Below are 16,911 nucleotides of genomic sequence, written 5' to 3' on the forward strand. Positions count from 1 at the left end.
TGTAAAGATACCACAAGTCATGGAAATAATGTAACTCTTCACTAAACTGACCTCTTCTTTCTGGGCACCCAGGTAACAAAATTTCCAGATTCCCTCCATTTAGGAATGGACATACAACTGAGACATAGCCAAAAGAATGTGATTAAAAGTGATGTTGCTGCTATTGACAGCCCATATCTTGGATGTGCCTTTTACACCACATATTGATTTACCCTATTACTTTTCCTTATATACCCTGTACCCTATTCCTTGGATACTTACATACATATATGACTTTGCAGACATCTAATTTAATTATCTTTCATTCTGCAGTTAATGTAAAATCGTGAAAACCATTTTAGACTTAGAGTGATAGATTAAGTATTTCATGATAAATATAAATGTGGTATTATTTTTCTTTTGCCTTTAAAGGATTGTTTTAGCTTAAACTTCACTTAGTTTTTTTTTTCTTTTTTTTTTTAGCAAGTGTAGTTCATCAAGCTAATCAGTATCTTCCATGTGTATTTTAGTAGGTGTGTCTTAAAGAGTTTATGCTAATCACCTTTCTCTATGAATAATAAATGATCTCTATGAATAATAAATGCTATTCATGTTAATTGACTTCAGAATATTGCACTTTTTTCTGTATGGAGTAAACATGAAAAATAATAATACCATTATTGCAAGTTTAATTGTTCTCCATAGATTTCAGTGAGTTGTAAATATTGTTACTTATAAAGTCAGGCTCACTGAATTTTCAGTTTATCTATCTTTGTGAGGAGTGCTGCAACTGACAGTAGATTTTTCTAGGAATTGATTTTAGTATGTAAATAAGGTGTGTTAATGTAAGTGATTTAATAGATATAATAGAATTTTTAAAAGTTAAATTAATAGAGCAATATATTGGTACTTTTTCAAGTGAATATTTCACTATATTTTAGCACTTTTTCAGGCACTCCCCTCTAACAGGAATGAATATTACAACAGATTTTTCTCCCACTTTATTCTCAGATTAATTTTTCATATAAGAGTAAATTTATAAACAATTTTTTAAAGATCATCTAAAGGGTTCCAGACTATGAAATAAAGTTCCAAGGAGTTTATCAGAAAGATTGATATTGAAATTTAAAAACTACAAGCCTTTGGAGATTTCTAACCTGAGGTGGTTGAATTCTTAAACTATTTTGACATCCAAGCAATTTAAGAAAGATTTTACTTAAAATCTTTACAATTTTCTCTACCAATGATTACCTAAAATAGCCTAGATATGCCTGTTTCCCATGATTACATTAAAATCTCAACATTGACTAGAAGATTCAAAGATCACTAGGTTACTATACAGAGGTAATCCATCATAACACTCTATAGCTATGTTCCTTTGTTAGCTTCATTGCTGTGAGAGGGCATGCTACTTGACAGAGCACTAAGTTTGTGATCGATTTTCCTGTGGAGTAATCATTCTAAGGCATCTTTTGACATTTTTGAATGAAAGTAGAACTAATGTAGAAATCTCCCTTCTATAGTAACACTAGAGAATTGTTGTTTCCAAACCACGAATCCAGTTTGGTTCTGAGCATCTGTAACTCTATTTTAAGTTTAAGCAATTTAGGCAAAATTTATTGATGTGTACATTGTAAGACTGCCACAGAAAAATTCTGGTTCAGCCATTTATTTCAGTGGGCTGACTGGAATCTGGGATCCAAAGATCTGACAGCATCAAACTCTCAGTAGGAGTCTTGCAGTTGCTATTTTGTAAGAATGTTTTAGTACTAGAAGCAAATGATATTGTCCATGGAAATCTTAATACTGATCTTTGGCGGTTGTCCTGGATGTTTTCTGAGATTCCCTAGCTCCTCTAGGTACTGGTTGGGTAAAGATTAATATTGAAATTTAAGGTTGGAGTGGGTGACTACAAGAATTAACAAAGAGACAGGGTGAAAATTGTATTTGTTATAATATAAAATGTTCCGAATAGAGGTAGCAGTGATTGTTTTAGAGAGAATTCAGCTTTAGCTAGCATATTAGCTAACTTGGTAGGCTAGGCATCTTTTTGAACTACATCTAGGATTTGGAATTATCATTTCTAAAACTGGAGGCAGAAGATAGGAACTTGAACGACTATACATGAAGAGCATAGAACTAAAGAATTCATGGAATGGGAAGGATTCTTGATGAAGCAAATCATGCTATGCTTGACTATTACAGATGAGAGGAGATACCAAAGCATAGATTGAAATGTGCCATTTTCATGATAATGTGTACCACCACTAGAAAATCTTGTAACCTTGGATAAAGGACAGTGCAGAGATATGTTCTAATAGTACTATGATCAGAAGGTTTGTGTCTCCCCCTAAATTTATGTATTGAAACCTAATCACCGATGTGATGGTTTTAGGAAGTGGGGCCGTTGGGGGGTATTAAGTCATGAGGGCAGAGCTCTCATGAATGGAATTAGTGCCCCCATAAAAGATGCCTCGGAGCGCTGCCTTGCTTTCTGCCATATAAAGATGCAGTGAGGAGACACCTTATATGAAGCAGGAAGTGGGTCCTCACTAGACACAGAATCTGGCTGCTCTTGATCATGGACTTCTCAGCCACCAGGAGTGTGAGAAATAAATTTCTTTTTTTTTAAATGAGCTACCCTATATATGGTATTTTGTTATAGCATCCCAAATGGACTAAGACGAATGAGTTGGCTAAAGAACAATGAGTAGTTTTAAATAAAGGGTCAACTTCTCTCAAGCTAGTAACCTCAAGAGAATTATTTAAATATCATCAGTGTCAGTTATCTCAAGATGGCAAATGATATCAACTTCACACTTCTTTTTTTTTTTTTTTGTGGAGGCAGAGTGTCACTCGGTGTCCTGGGTAGAGTGCAGTGAGGCTGGGTCACCGCAAGCTCCAGGTCCCGGGCTGTGAGCGATCCTCGTGCCTCAGCCTCCCGGGTAGCTGGGACTACAGGCGCTTGCCAGAGCGCCCAGCTGGGTTTTGTTGGTTTTGAGTATTTTTTTGGTCTTTTTTTTGGTCCCAACTTCTACACGTGGGAGTAGAAATAGTAAATATCCAAAATTATAGAATAAGCATGGTTTAAGTTGTTAAACTTCTTACTATTAGTTATTCGAATATGTAAGTCAAACAATGCTTTCAGTTTTTTTTTTTTTTCCTTTTAGGGCATTTTTTTCCACAGATTTCTACAACTTTAGAAAAGAAGAAAATTTACTTTAGGCAATCAGATAAAGAAGCTAATATATTACCTAACTTAAGTATTTTAATGTTATTGTTTGCTTAAGGTTTTAGAGGTAAGAAGATTCTTTGAATTGTAGATTTGATGTACTTTATCTCATGAAAGTTTTTAGTGTCTAAATACTATATGAAAATTAATTGTATGACAAGTTTTTGTAAAATGATTCGAAACTAATGTTGCAAAAAAATGGCTGTATATATTTCTTTAACTTTGGATTTTTAGCTTCATCTTTGAAATATCTAATTATGAGTTATCAATGGAGAATACATTTATTCACCAAATAACCAGATAAATATTACCATACTCAACAGAGACATTTTTGTTAGGCTATGATTGATTTTGAGCTTAGTTAAGAAGAAACTATTATTGGGGGCTGGTAATTTACAACAAATAACACAAACTCTAAAAATTAGAGTTCTTGTTATTTTTAACTTTTAGAAATGGAATTCTGGAATTGTATGTATCAATTTTTCATGATTGAAAAGAATAGAGTTCAAAAACAGTTGTTTAAAGTTACGTTACAATGCTTTTGTAGACAATTAACTTTATTTCTGCCATATCCATACTATCAAAATCTAAACCTCAGGTACTCACTTAACTTCAAGAAATGACAATGTGCTTTTCCTCAGAGAAATTGTAGTAAGGCCTTTACATATCAGAACCTTAGCAGACCAGTCAAAAATCAACAAACTATGAAGAGAGGACTAAGGGAGATCTCATGAACCATTATCACAAATATTCACAATGGAAACTATATTGTCATTGGAAGACACTGTGTTCAGAACCCTTGATGAAAGTTGACCTTATTTTTATGGCTGGTTGTAAAGTCCATTGCACTTAACAGTAATTTGCTCTAAACAATGATCTACAAATCAATATCAAACATGATAATTAATTTCTATATTAAAATACTACTGACAATTGGATCAGAATTGGAGATTTTTTCTTGCTAGGAAGTGCTAACACAGTAAAATTAACACATGAAAGTATCAAATGCTTGCTGCAATTATGCACATATAGATTACCAAGTTTTCTTAAATAATATAAACTACTTTCAGAGGAAAATTTACTACACTTAGGTTCATTTATATTGATACACACATTTTTTTAAGTTGTTTGTTTGGTTTTTGGTTTCTTGAGACAGGGTTTCACTCTGTTGCCCTGGGTAGAGTGCAGTGGTGTCATCGTAGCTCACTGGACTCCAGTGATCCTCCTGCCTCCATCTTCCTAATAGCTGGGACTACAGGCATGCACCATCAGGCCTGGCTAATTTTTCTATTTTTTGTAGAGACAGAGTCTCACTCTTGCTCAAGCTGGTCTCAGAATGCCTGGCCTCAAGCAATCCTCTTGCCTTGGCCTCTCAGAGTATAGGGATTATAGGTATGAGCCACCATGCCCGGCCCATTTCTTTAAGTTTTGAGAATATATGTTATCATATGGAAATGGTATTGTGTATGTTATGACAATCAATATTTGTATACATATAATGAAGATTAACTACTTTTTTTTTTTTTTTTTTTTTTTTTGAGACAGAGTCTCACTTTGTTGCCCGGGCTAGAGTGAGTGCCGTGGCATCAGCCTAGCTCACAGCAACCTCAGACTCCTGGGCTTAAGCGATCCTCCTGCCTCAGCCTCCCGAGTAGCTGGGACTACAGGCATGAGCCACCATGCCTGGCTAATTTTTTTTGTATATATATTTTTAGTTGGCCAGATAATTTCTTTCTATTTTAGTAGAGACGGGGTCTCACTCTTGCTCAGGCTGGTCTCGAACTCCTGACCTCGAGCGATCCACCCGCCTCGGCCTCCCAGAGCTAGGATTACAGGCGTGAGCCACCGCGCCCGGCCAAGATTAACTACTTTTTTGAACTAAAATAAAATTAAACAAAGCTTATCTGACTGAATTAAGTTTGGTTTTAAATATTAATAAAATGTGAATAAAGATTGATCATCATCACTTGAATCATTTGTGCCATAGTAATCCTTATTTGCCTTCCAAAACCTTTGTGTTAAAATAGAAACCTAATGTGGTCATCAAAAGCCACAAATAAAAGAGTTGTGAAGGAAAGTTGATGAAAAAGGAAAGTGATGAAAAATTAGGTCTCGGCCACAATTATGAAGTTATCAAAGTAAAAAGAAGTAAAATTTTATTTCTCTTGACATGATATTAATACATAATATAGAGCGTGATACTGAATTCTAAAACTAGGATTATAAAGAGTTATTAAGCCCTAGAGTGGTTTGTGAAGAAATTGGTTACAAATTAAACTATGTTGTATTCCTTGTGGAAAAAAGGCAGTAGATCTCCCAGGATTTTTTTTTTTTATTGATAGCTGAATGAGTTGATTTAGAAAATCTTCTCTACATGTATTTCTGTTTATCTCTGTATAGCTTTGTAATATATCTGAAAACATGTTAAGCATGGAAAGCCTTATAATGAGAATACCATACACAGTTAACTTAGAGCTGCATATAGTACTATTCGTAGTTCATGTGTAACCAAATTTGCCCACTAAGAATTAGTGGATAATTATCATGTGGGTAGGCATCATTCTATCCCTAGATCTTAACATGGAATTTGTTTCCTAATTGCTTGTAATTTATTGTAATTGCTTAATAAATTTTATCATTTGCTTTAATGGATTCTTTAGATAAATCCAGGAAGAATAAAATGTATATTGATCTTTTCTATTAGGCAAGTGTGGTTAATTTTAATAATGATTTGTTGTACAGAGAAATGTTATATTTTTATAATTTTATTTTAACCAAACCCTCATAAAACTATTCACATATTTATTTCAGGATAGTTTTGCTTTTTGAAAGTAATTGGTAGAATTTTTCTGTAAGCTCTCAAGCACACATACACATCTGAAGAATACTGGTAATACTTTTATGTTTCATGATACTACTGTTTTTATATTCTATGTGCTATAATTCATATTTTTAAGGATATTATTCTTATTGATATGTTAATGATTATTGTCTTCCAATCTGAGAGTAAGTTTTCTGAAGAAAGAGTTCTATTATCTATATTCTTTGTATCATCTCTAATGGACTAATTCAATCCTTATTTTTTTATGGAAATATGATTTCTTATCTGATTGATGATTTTGTCAAAATCCTTACAAATATTAATCCCTGTCTTTACCATAAATTACTTGAGCTTCTACTGTATATCAAACACTATCCTAGGTATGGACACGCATAATGACTGAAAAAGAAGAATCCTCTTGTATGGAAGACAAAGTGATATATACAAATTAAAATACATAAATTAGTAAATAAGTAGTGAAATTGCTATGATAAAACAAAAAAAGTTGGAAAAGATTGGAAAATAAAAGTTTATGAGGTTAAAATTCAAATTCTATTCATGATTATTTGAAACTGGTAGTATGAAAAAGATGAAACGTCTAAAGAATGCTGGTAATACTTTTATGTTAAGATTCTAAATTTGCATGTGAATTATTTTTTGTTTTTTATTTTTAATATTTTTCTTAAATAGTAGTAAACTTTTATGTGCAGATAATATATGATGTCTTAAAATTTTCCACAGCCTTCCATTTCCAATGTAGTGACTAGGTAAATTTTTCGAAACCTCCTGTTGAAAATAGATAAGCAATGCTGAATACAATATTTTAAAATAACCACAAAAGCATCAAAGCAATAATAGTGAAGAACTTTCAGAACAATCTATACCCAACTATGTGACTACAAAGAATTTTTCCCTGACATTGAACAAAGAAAGAAAAATAAAATAAGTTAAAGAAAAGAAAATTCTCCTCAAGAATTTGCAGCTTTGACCAGAGAACTTCAAACAGTGATCAGCTTAAACAATGAAACTGGTACCAAACCAGTTGTATCACTATATACCTGGCAGAAGTAAACAGAAATACTCTCAGGAAGGAAGAACTTTTATCGTAGGCCTTTTAAAACCTCCATACATAATTTTCAGTCAAAGATAAATAGGCATATAATGAAATAAGTCACTATGAGTTAGATCTAGCAGATAAAAGCAGAGAGCAGAAAAATTTTCTTTATACTTTATATATTGTAATCATTAGCCACATTTGAAAACATTCATGCTTACCCTGTTAAAATAAAAAAAAAATTGAATAATATTTACAAAAACCAGAAAATTATGAAAGAGTCATAAAATATTTAAAAGTGAAAATTTGGGATTTATATATATAGTTAAAAATTCACAAAATGTTCATTGGAAATATCTGGCAGTAGATTGGGTGGAGTAGAAAAAGAAAATTAGTTCTCTTATGCTACCAGGTAGGATGTATTAGTTTATTTTGGACCAATGTCCCCATGGAACCGAATGATGTAATTAGTCCTTCACCTTTCTTTGCCTGACAGAGTAAAGGGTAAATTCCTTTTGTTGGAAGATGTATCATCTGGATTTTCTATTTTTTAGAAAATGAACACTGTTCAAAAGTAATCAAGAATTACTAGACTTTCAGTTTGCAGGATGTAATTTTGACTTATTTCAGTCTAGTACAAATTATTACTTTACCTTGCCACTGCTATTATCTTGATTTTACTAGAATATTGAGATACAAGAAAGGATTAGGATGCTGAATCAGATTCATAAAATAAGATATATTATCACAAATTAAGATTTAATAATAATTTCAAGAATAAAACTAGTTTGGGTCATAATGGAAACATGGAGAGCCCCAGGACGCTATCTGGAAAATTGAATAAATAAAAGGAAAGAATCAGGTATTTTACCTTTCCTATGTAAACCTAGCCACTAGGTAATCAAATTGTAGGTAGAAAAAATCATCTCTTTGTAAAATATTCTTGATAATGAATATAACCAAATTGATAGCATTTCATTATTTCATAACCCCCCAGGAACTGATCTATGATGAGTATGCAATCAACAAAAACCAAGATGGTGACAATTCTGTGAATATTCTGAGAAAAACAGAATAGAATAAGAATTGTGGAAAAACTACAGAAGATGTAAATATTAATATATAATGGGAATACCAGAAAGAAAGAAAAAAAGGTACAGAAGAAATATTTGAAAAAATAATGACTGAGAATTTCCTTAAATTAATGTCAGACACCAAACCAAAAATCAAGGAATCTCAAAGAACACCAAGCAGAATAAGTAACAAAAAAAGCAAGATGTAGGTATATCATTTTCAAACCAAAGCAAATCACAGATAAATTAAATATCCTGTAAGAAGCTGGGTTGGGGGGACTTTACTTATAAAGGGACAATAATAAGAATTATATCTGACTTCTCAGAACAGAAACCATGCAGGCAAGATGAGAGTGAAATATTTAGCATTGAAAGAGAAAGAAAAAAAAACACCACCTTATTGTACTCTGTGAAATAATCCTTTAAAACTGAAGGAGAAATAAAAACTTTCTCAGACAAACAAAATTGAGAAATGCTGTTGCCAGTAGTCCTACCTTCTGAGAAATGTTAAAGTTCTTTAGAGAGAAGGAAAATAATATAGATCAGATACTTTTATCTACATAATGAAAGGAAATACACTGAAGGAGGAATAAAGGAAAGTAAAACAAAAAAATTATTTTTATTTATTTTTGTTCTTAACTAATCTAACAGATAGTAGTTTCCTTAGTGTAGTATTCCTAAAGGAAACCACAACTTCTTTAAAAGAAATTATAATGATTATGACTTCATGTATGCAAATAAGTCCTTCCTCTCAACATTCTTTTCTCAGTTGGTTCTTATCTGTCCTCAGTTCTACATATGTTAATGCTACTCTTTTGTAGGTGAAAAAATTTTACTTTATTTATCTTTTCCATTGTCTACTATCATTTTGTTCTATCCAACATATATTAAGAAAATTACTTTAAATATTCTGAAAACAAAAATAAAACTAACTTCTGTATATTTACCATGCAGTTTGAGAAATAAAACATTATCAATACAAAAAATAATAATAGCGACAATGTGTTTGATTATGCATGCTTATGTATATATCTTTATGTGATATATATACACATATACATATATGCTTATGTATGTTTATATAAATGAAATGAATGACAGCAATAATGCAAGGATGGGAGGGAAAATTAAGGTTTTTATTATACTGTACTCATAATGAAGCAGTATAGTGTTATGTAAAAGTGGACTTGCATTAATTGGAAATATATATTATAAACTTTAGGGCAACAAGTAAAAAAGAAGCATAATTGATAGGACAGAAGAAAAAATGGAATCATTTAAAATGCTCAACTAAAACAGCAAGAGTGAGGGAAAGAGTGGAAGAAAAAATAGGAACAAAGAATAAGAGCCACAAACAAAAAACAAAAGTAAATACGGTAGATATTAATCCTACTAATCAATGACCAAATTGAATGTCAATGCTCTAAATGCACCAGTAAAAGACAGATTGCCAGATTCAATCAAACGCCAAGACCCAACCAAATATTGTCTACAAGAAACTGACTTTAAATATAAAGGCGCATATAGATTAAAAGTAAACAGATGGTTAAAAAACATACCGTATTTATAGTAATTTTTTTTAAAAAGAAGCAGCTATATTAATTTCAGGCAGAGAAGTCTTCAAAGTAAGAAAATTTATGAAGAATAAAGAATAGCATTATACAATGATAAAAGGGCCAATTCTCTAAGAAGAAATAAGAATCCATAACATGTATGCCCCCATCAACAGAGTATCAAATTATGTATCAAATTATGTATCAAATTATGTAAAGAAAAAACTGATATCACTACAAAGAGAAATAGATTGATTCACTATCATAGTTGAAGACTTCAAAAGAAATCACAAATGGATAGATTTTCCAGGCAGAAAGTCAGTAAGGACATAATTAAACTCAACACCATCAATTAATGGCATATAATTGACATCTATAGACTACTTAATCCAACAACAGTGGAATGCATATTCTTCTCAAGCTCATGTGGAACACACACCAAGACAGGTAACATTCTGGGCCATAAAACATACCATAACACATTTAAAAGAATAAAAATTATACAACGTCTAGTCTCAGGTCACAGTATGGAATTATAATAGAAATCAATAACTGAAAGATCCCTGGAAAATCCCCCAATATGTGGAAATTTAACAACACATTTCTATACAATGCATGAATCAAAAAAGAAATTATAAGATAATTTTCAAATATTTTGACCTAAATGAAAATGAAAACACAATTAATCAATATTTGTGGGATGCAGAGAAAGCAATTTTAGAGAAAAATGTGTAGTATTAAGTGCAAATATTTAAAAAGAAGAAAGATGTAAAATTGATCATCTAAGCTTCCACCTTAGAAAACTAGAAAAATAAGAGTGCATTAAATCCAAATTAAGCATAAGAAAAGAAAGTTTAAAAATTTAGGGCAGAAATAAATAAAATTGAAAACAGGAAGCCAATTGAGAAAATCAATGAAACTAAAAAGAATGTTCTGTGAAAAGATTAATAAAATCTATAATTTTGTAGCCAGACTAAGAACAAAAGAGAGAGGACAAAAATTACTAATATCAGCAATGAAAGAGGAGATGTCATTACACATCTCATGGACATTAAATGGATAATCAAGGAATATCATGAACAACTCTATTTCACAAATTTGATAACCTTGAAATGGACCAATTCCTTGAAAGATACAATCTACTAAAAATCACAAAAGAAGACATAGACATTTTGAATTGACCTACATCTTTTAAAGAAATTGAATTAATAATATCATTCCAAAACAGAAAGCACCAGACCCAGTTGAATTCACTAGTGAATTCTACAGAACATTTAAGGAACAAAAATAAAACACCAATTCTCCATGATCTCTTTCAGAAGGTAAAAAAAAGAGAGAATATAACCATTCTATGAGAACATCAGCACCTTAATACCAAAAGCAGACAAAGATATTACAGGAAAAGAAAACTGAAGAACAAAATCCCTTATGAATGCTCTGAAGAAATCTTCAACAAAATATTAAATTACATGATCACCTTAATAGTTGCGGAAAAAACATTTGACAAAGTCCAATACCAATTCATGATAAAAACATTCAATAAACTAGGAATAAAGGAAATCTTCCTCATCTTGATAAGAATATATGCAAAACAACTATAGCTAACATCATACTTAATGATGAGAAATTAGAAGGTTTTCCATTAAGATCATGGAAAAGGCAATAATGTCCTCTCTTACCACTCCTTTTGAACATTGTACTGGAAAGTATAGCTAATTAAATAAGATAAGAAAAGGAAATAAAAGGAATAGTGATCAGGAAGGAAGAAATAAAACTCTCTTTGTTTGCAGATTACATGTTTGTCTAGGTCAAAAGTCCAAAAGAATCACACACACACACACACACACACACACACACAAAGAAAAAGAAACTCCTGCAACTAAGAAGCAATTTTTGTAAGATTGCAGGATAGAAGTAAAATACATAATAGATCCACAAAAATATAGTCAACTGATCTTGACAAAGGAGCAAAAGCAATGCAATAGAGAAAATATAGTCTTTTTAACCAATGGTCCTATAATAACTGGAAGTCCACATGACAGAAAAATGAAACTAGACATGGACTGACATCCTTCCAAAAACATTTACGGCACAAGGGTCACAAATCAAATGTAAAACGCAAAACTCTAAGACTCCTTGATGATAACACAGGAGAAAATCTAGATAACCTTGAGCTTAGTGAGGACCTTTTAGATAGGACACCAAAGGCATAATCTATGAAAAAAAATTGGTAAGTTGGACTTTATTAAAATTAATAACATCTGCTCTGTGAAAGGGATGGTCAGGAAAATGAAGAGACAAGCCACAGACTAAGAGAAAATATTTGCAAAAGAAATGTCTGATAAAGGACTATCATCAAAAATATACAAAAATATCTTAAATATCAAAAATATCTTAAAACTCAACAATAAGAAAAAAAAAACTATCCAGTTAAAAAAATGGGTCAAAGACCTTTGTAGACCTCATCAAAGAAGATATACAGATGCTAAATAACCATATGAAAACACAATTCACATCACATGTCTTCAGGAAAATGCAAATTAAAATGACGACGAGATACCACTACACACTTATTTTTATAATTGGCAAAATCTGAAACACTGACAGAATCAAATGCTGATGAGGATGTGAAATAACAGGAAAACTCTCACTCATGGAAATGCAAAATAGTACAACCACTTTGGAAGACATTTTGGCAGTTTTTACAAACCTAAACATACTCTTACCATACGATCCAGCAATCATATTCCTTGGTATTTACCCAAAGGGGTTGAACACTCCTTTCCACAAACACACAAAAAAACCCCACATAATTTAAAACAGCTTTATTCATAATTGCCAAAACTGAGAGGCAACTACAATGTCCTTCAGTAGGTAAATATATAAATAAACTGTGGTACATCTAGATAATGGACGGAAAAGGAGGAAACTTAGTAAGCCAATCTGAAAAGGATACATACTGCATGATTCCAACAAAATGAAATAATGGAAAAGGCAAAACTACAGAGACAGTAAAAAGATCAGTGTTTTCCAGGGGATAGGGATGGGAGTGGTGAATAGGCAGAACAGAGAGGATTTTTAGGGCCATAAAACTATTCTGTTTGATACTAAAATAGAAGATACATGTCATTAACCATTTGTCCAAACCCATAGAGCATAGAACATCAGAATGAATCCTAATGTAAACTGTGTACTCTGGATGATAATGATGTGTCAATGTAGGTTCAACAAATGCAACAAATATATCACTCTGGTGGAGGATGTTGGCAATATAGGAGGCTATGCATGCATTGGGAGTGGAAGTATGTGAGAAATCTCTGTACCTTGCATAAAATTTTCAATGAACTTAAAATTGCTCTAAAAAATAAAGTTAAAAAAAAGAGAAAGTAATGAAGAAGAATTTGAGTGCTAATAAAAAGTTAAGAAACATATAAAATTAAAACAATGGAGAGACTATACTATTAATGCCCAGTGATGCATACTTAGAGAAATATAAAATTAAAGGAATGAATGGATATAATTACTATGAAAGTTGGTGGTTATTACTTTTGGTGGGCAGCAGAGGTCTCTTATTAAGATGGGGCATAAGGAAAACTTGTGGGATGGCTGACAAAGTTCTATAAACCTTGCCAGGACATAACCTGGGTGGTAATTACAATAGAATTTTTCTCATTTTAATTTATTATGTTATACATATGTTTTATGTCATTTTCTGTGTTCTGCTAAACTAAAACCAAACCAAGATACAGAATTTAAAGTTTTGAGCAAATCAGAAAACTCAATCTTTATAATATTTTAATATCTTGGTATCCAAATCACAGCTTTTGTCTACTTCTCAAGTGTTCCTAGTTGATGAACAAAGACTTTAAGATTTCAATTGGATCAATACAAATGAAAACAAACAAAAGCCAGCCCTGCTCTTTCTTTCGAAAGAACCAGTTGAGAGATGAATGGATGAGGAAGGTGGAGAGACAGTGAACAAAATATTACCTTTATTCCTGGCAATCTGGAGGAAATGAATCTATTTGTTGACCAAGTGAATTTAGTAACCCTTCATTGTGAATTGACAGTGGTATTCATCCCTGAATCTTGCAGGGGTGTAGTCTGCTGGGTATGAGTTGATGACATGAAAGAGTAATGGATAGATACATTTGGAAGATGAGTTTGCCTTGTAAAGAGAATATGGATTGACTGGATTGAACATATCCTCTTTGAAACTGACCGGTCAGGGAGGGATGTACAAAGAGGTAGGGAAAGAGGGCATGCGAATTACTCAAACAGTTCCCTGTAATGGAAACAGGGGCTCAGGAGGAAAGATGTTCTGCGGAAGAGTGTAGTATCCTTTGCATGTGCAAACTGATTTATTTAATCATCCTGCTGTTCCCTTTGTTAGACGTTTAAGTTTTTCCTATCTTTTTTACCAGAATAAATGACATTTTAGTCATGCTCATGTGCATATACAATTTTGTGTCTACCTCTGATCGATTTGCTGCTTTATAGAGAAAATAAAAGAAATCATTAGTTTTAGAAACCACTGTCAATACTACAGAACTGGGCACTGTTTTACATTTAAGATCTCATGCTGTGAAACATTTCATTTCAGTTCAGTCTTGTTTAGCAAGGAGTCATGTGTAAAATAACTTCAAGCAACATATTATGGAAAATAAAGTAACCTGAGTATTTGATAGAGATTTTTTTTCTCACATAGCATATAGTCAGGAAAGATTAAACAGTCAGTGCACACACTAAAGTGCAGAAATGGGATTAGGCTTCTCAGTTATCACAGTACTCTGAGTTCATCCTACAGCCTCACCAATCAGTTCTTCAGTTGAACGAAGCTCTCTAGTTGCTTAGCTTTCTACTAGAGCATCTCATCCTCTGATCCGTTTTTATTATCTTTTATATTCCAGCAGCACATAGTGCCACTAGACATCTACCAGCATACTTCTCTTTTTCCTTTGTGAGTACAAATCCTTGTTGATGAAAAATACATTAGTATCAAAAAAGATGTTCTCTTTTTATATCTATTTATCCAGTCATCTAACATTCCTGACAGAAAGAAGATTATGGTGATCCATAAAAGACAAAAAATGTAGGTTGTAAATGACCATGATTGTTAGGGTGCCAATTTTCCCACTGACATTTCCGTGATAATGTCTGTTAACAACTGCGCGAAACTGGAGTAGTGGCTGTTTTATCTTTGTTCATAAATACAAATCTTTATAATCCATTTGTTTTCAGCCCAAAGAATCTTCATGCAGTAAACATTTCTAGATTGGAGAAATTCTATAGGACAAGGAACATTTGAAGTTTGACTGCAATTTTGGGATTACTCTAGCTTGGCTGGAGGTGGGGTGAAATAAACTGCAAAGGCTCAGTTATTATGGAGATACCTTAAACAGATTCAAGTAGACCTAACGTTCGATCCAGCAATCCCATTATTGGGCATATACCCAGAAGAACAAAAGTCATTCTATAACAAACACACCTGTACCTGAATGTTTATAGCAGCACAATTCACAATCGCAAAGACGTGGAAACAACCCAAGTGCCCATCAATCCACGAATGGATTAGTAAACTGTGGTATATGTATACCATGGAGTATTATTCAGCTATAAGAAATAACGATGATACGACATTGCTTTGGTTCTCCTGGAGAGAGTTGGAACCCATTATATTAAGTGAAGTATCCAAAGAATGGAAAAACAAGCATCACATGTACTCACCAGAAAATTGGTTTCCCTGATCATCACCTAAATGCACATCGGGGAAGGATACCAATTGAATATCAGACTGAGATGGGGGGTAGGGGGAGGGGATGGATGTATGCCTACATGATGAGTGTGTTGCGCACCGTCTGGGGAATGGTCATGCTTGAAGGTGCTGACTCGGGGAGGTGGGGGCGGGGAGGGGATGGAGGTATGACTACATGGTGAGTGCCAGGCGCACTGTCTGGAGAATGGACACGCTTGAACCTCTGACTCAGGGGGATGGGCGGGACACGGACAATGTATATAACCTGAGCTTTTGTACCCTCATGAAGAGCTGAAAGAAAAAAAACAAAAAAGAAAAAAAAAGTGAGCAAAAGACATGCACAGAAACTTTTCAAAAGAAGATAGACTAATAGCTAACAAACATATGAAAAAATGTTCAACGTCTTTAATCATCAGGGAAATGCAAATCAAAACCACAATGAGATATTTCTTAACTCCAGTGAGAATGGCTTTTATCAAAAAAGTCCCAAAACAACAAATGTTGGTGTGGATAGGAGCACTCATATACTGCTGGTGGGAATGCAAACCAGTACAACCTCTGTGGAAAGTAATGTGGAGATACCTCAAAGAGCTAAAAGAACTATCATTTGATCCAGCAATCCCATTACTGGGCATCTACCTAAAGGAAAAAAAAAAAAAACAATCTATAAAAAAAAAAAATCTGCACTCGAACGTTTATAGCAGCACAATTCACAATTGTCTATTTTATCAAAGATCAGTGACAATATGTGGATGATCTTATATCTGGGTTCTCAGTTCCGTTGTTCTATCTCTATTTTTTAGCCAGTACCATGTAGTTTTGGTTACTATAGGCTTGTAATATAGCTTAAAGTCTGGTAAGGTGATCCCTCCAGACTTGTTCCTTTCCCTTAAAGTTGCTTTGGCTATTCTGGCTGCTTTCAGGTTCAAAAAAAAAAAGCGTAGAATTATTTTTTCTATATCTGCAAAAAAAATGACATTGGTATTTTGATGGGGATTGCATTGAATCTGTAAATCACTTTGGGTAGTATGGACCTTTTAACAATGTTGATTTTGCCGATCCATGAGCATGTAGGTTTTTCCATTTGTTTACATTATGTGCAATTTCCTTCTTCAGTGATTTATAGTTCTCTTTGTACAGATCTTTCACCTCCTTTGTTAAATATATTCCTAGGTCTTTTATTTTCTTTGTAGCTATTGTGAAAGTTATTGAGTCTTTGATTTGATTCTCAGCTTGACTGTTGTTTGTGTATGGGAATGCTACCAATTTGTGTACATTGATTTTGTAGCCTGAGACTTTGCTGACTTTATTTGTCAATTCCAGGAATCTCTTGGCAGAATCTTTGAGAATACAGAACCCTAAATGTAGCAAGACAGCATAAATATCCTATAATGTAATAGAAGAGGTGAGAAAGTTTTGCTTGATTAGAAGATACATCAGATGA

Source organism: Lemur catta, chromosome 3 (assembly GCF_020740605.2).
Source record: "Lemur catta isolate mLemCat1 chromosome 3, mLemCat1.pri, whole genome shotgun sequence".
In the NCBI taxonomy this organism is placed as follows: Eukaryota; Metazoa; Chordata; class Mammalia; order Primates; family Lemuridae; genus Lemur; species Lemur catta.